A 3,829-nucleotide genomic window follows, 5' to 3' on the forward strand; every position below is an offset into this window, starting at 1 on the left:
ATATTTCTTCAAAATAATTTTTTTATTTATAAAGATAAATACTAAAAGAACTATATATCTTTAAAATAAACTTTTAACAAATTTTTTATTTATAAAGAAAATTACTAAATCACCAAAAAAATCTTATTCAATAAGAACTATTTTTCAAAATAAATATTTATTTATTAAATAAATTTAAATACCATATAATCTTCTATTATTAAAATTACATCAAAATATAGTTAATTTAATTATTCATTATAATTTGCATCAAAACAAAATTAACCTAATACATAGGTTATTTGTTTTTTATTGGAATGTTACCACAATTCTGCCATTATCCCTTTCACGACTCGAAAAGATTAGCTAGTGCGAGATGAGCTCTCTCCCTCATAGCAGCCATGTCAGCGTGTTATATTGCTATGGATCGCTTCCTAATCAATTTACCTTGTTCTGACTCCATCAGTTTTCTAACCCGCTTCTCCACTTCACTCGAATCCATGAACCCCATCTCTGACTCCACCATCGGCAACGATATCTTCATTTCCTATACCAGCAACACTCGGTTGAACCTTTGCTCCGCGTAGAGCGGTCACACCAACATTGGAACGCCGATGCAAACAGATTCTAGCATCGAGTTACAATCGCAGTGAGTCACGAACCCACCTATCCATCCATGGTTCAACAACGCCACCTGCGGTGCCATGACTTCACCACCTTTACCTTGTCCTTGGTCTTGTCCAAGAACCCCACGGGTAACAAGGCCTCCAAATCAGGTTCCGCCTGTTCCTTGATAGCCACACTTAGGTTATCCGATAGTAGGTTTCTCACCACCCTCAAGAATCTTTGCCCATTTTTTTAACCCATAGCTATTTCCTTCAACTGTTGAACCGAGAACAATCCCAGACTACCAAAACAGAAAAAAACACTACAATTTTATTAGGCTGCTTGTCGAGCCATAACAAGCAATCAGGGATGCCTCCATCATTATAATTAACTCCACTTTTCCAATCAAACGTCAGCAATCAAGGGTCCGATACAATACGAAGGAGGTGTAGGACCATCTGGCACACAGAGTCCATGGTCAATTGCTTTCATGGCTCTCAACTCGAGGGATTCTAAACTGTTGATTATAATCTCAACTGCCTTGGGCAAGTAGGTGGAGTCATTGAAGAATATCTCATACACTCCATCATTTCGATCGAGCAATGGCTTTGGCATATCTGCAGATGGTATCGGTGGCATGCCACGGATGTTGAGGAGAATGCTGAGTTCTTTAAAGCTTTTGGTGGTAGTTTTATGAAGAATCGGTAGATAAAGGAAAGAGGAGAGACAAACAACTCTGGAGAAAAGAATATGTAAGGAGGGATATTAAGACTGGCGACCACTTGGAAAGCAACGGTGCAGAAAAATCCATGATAAAGACACATACCTCGGAGGACGTTGGGGTTGTTACGGCATGTTTGACTATTATTATTAGAGATACACGTGTTAGTGTCTTAGTGGCTATAGTATTGAGTAATTAGGAGGTTAGCTAATCTGTCAGTACTCTGTTAACTTGCAGTTATGAGTGGCTAGCTATGCAACTTGTATATAAGCAAGCTTAAGTCAATGAAGAAGATACATTTTCCTATGTATCATAGTTACAAATACGTTCTTCCTAATATGGTATCTTTCTCCAAAGATCTTGGGTTTTCTCTTTAGATTTCGTTACTATTTTTCTTCCTCAGTTGGTTATGGAGTCGTCTAAAGGCTTCTCGCATAAGAAAGTTAACTTCATTCTCGATGAGACGAATTTTCTGCTATGGAAAATAGCAAATCCTGTTGACTGTCTGTAGCCAACGTCTCGAAAGGTTGTTGACCAGTACCTTGAAGCCACCGCCAGAGATGGTTATTAGTGAGAACGGCGAGGTGAGTGTTAATGATGCCTTTGAGGATTTTATGGCACAAGACAGTGTGCTTGCATCGTGGCTTCTTTCCACCATCAATTCTCATCTTCTTCCTCAGTTTGTTGGTGTTGAATCGGCTGTTGCGGTGTGGAACACAGTGTAACAGCTCTTTGCCAATAGATCTATGACGACTGTAATGAGCATGCACTGTAAGCTACAATTGCTTAAGAAATGTAATGATAATATGCGTGTGTACCTTACCAGAGTAAAGGAAGTGTATGATGCACTTGCCTCGTGTGGCAGTGTAGTTTCACACGTCAGTCATATTGCTAGCATCTTGAAAGGATTGCCCAAGGATTACCAACCATTCATGGCAGTCATTACCATGATGAAGAACACACTCTCCTTGGATAGTCTTTATATAGTTCTTTTAGATATTGGAGCTCAGTTATCTGGCTTCGATGAACAGTTAGACTCGCTTCCCATGAGTGCTAATGTTGACTAGCGACAGGAAGATCATGACTCCATTGAGAATGGTCGACGTGATTCCAAGATTTCTCGATCATCCTCGGTAACCAGATCTGGCAGTCGAGGTCATGAAAGAGCTAGGATTCAATGTCAGCTATGTGGCAAACTTGGCCACCTAGTTGATCGTTTTTGGTATCGCTATGATGAGGATTTTATGTGTGCCACTTCTGATACACAATCTCACAAAGGTCAGTATGCTAATGCTCATTATTCAGTTTCTGAAACTACTAATATAGGTTGAGAGTGTTGTAAAGGATGTTATCAAGGAATGAGTCAACCACAAGCTAATGTGGTCTCTAAAGTTGATGATCACTAGGTAGTCGACTAAGGAGAAACACACCACATTACTCCTGATACAACCAATGTTTCAAATCCAACTGAGTTTAGAGGTTCAGGTAAACTTACTGTGGTAAATGGAGTTTCTCTTGATATTCATAATATTGGTAGTACGGTTGTTGCTTCTTCTTCAAGAACTTTATTGTTAAATGAGTTATTACATGTGCCTCGGATAACCAAGAATTTACTTTCAGTCTCTAAGCTTGCTAGGGATAATAATGTCTATCTTGAGTTTCATACTGAGAAGTGTTATGTTCATGATGAGTCTTCTAAATAAATACTTCTTCAAGTGAAGAGAATGGAGGGTTGTATACCTTTACACTTGGTTGTAAGTATGAAGAAGGTCGTGGTGCTGCAGCTCATCTTGTATCTGCTGGCTTGTCACAGTCTTCACTATGGCATCGCCACTTAGGGCACCCAACTAGTTATGCTATGAATAAAGTAGCTAAAAAAATTGATGTAAACTTGATTCAGATGTTAATAAAATGTGTGTGGCTTGCTTTATGGGCAAAAGCATAAATTTTCATTTTCTTCATTGAATACTCAATACAGTACTTCCTTTGAGCTTGTTTTCTCTGATTTGTGGGGGCCTCATCACGTTACATCCAATGGTTTTCATTACTACATTTCTTTGTTGATGCGTGTACACGTTATACATGGATTTATCTCCTCAAAGCTAAAGCACAAGCTCGTGTATCATTTCAGATGTTTCAAAAGCTCGTCAGGCATCCTTGTCTATTCGATACTGGTCCTATGCAGTGGTGACTACTGTTCACATTGTTAATCGGTTACCCAAAACGGTGCTTGAAAGGATGACACCATTCGAGAAACTGTTTCAAAAGAAACCATAATATGCTTCATTAAAGGTCTTCGGGTGTCAATGTTTTCCATATTTGAGACCCTTTCAAAATCATAAATTATCATTTCAAACACAATTTTGCACTTACCTTGGTTTCAGCTCTTAGCATAAGGGATATCAGTGTCTCGCGAGTGATGGTAGAGTTTATATATCTTGTTATTTTGTATTTAATGAGATGGTGTTTCCTTTTGAAGATAAAACAGTGGTTAGTTCACGATAGCATTCACCAGGGGTGCAC

The 3,829-nt window shown here is 38.7% G+C and overlaps 1 pseudogene; it reads right to left on the bottom strand.

The window, feature by feature from the left end:
• Positions 1 to 390: 390 nt before the first annotated feature.
• Positions 391 to 1,409, bottom strand: LOC120158792 (annotated as a pseudogene).
• Positions 1,410 to 3,829: the final 2,420 nt, after the last annotated feature.

Source organism: Hibiscus syriacus, unplaced genomic scaffold, assembly GCF_006381635.1.
Source record: "Hibiscus syriacus cultivar Baekdansim isolate YM2019G1 unplaced genomic scaffold, ASM638163v2 tig00111330_pilon, whole genome shotgun sequence".
Classification (NCBI taxonomy): Eukaryota; Viridiplantae; Streptophyta; class Magnoliopsida; order Malvales; family Malvaceae; genus Hibiscus; species Hibiscus syriacus.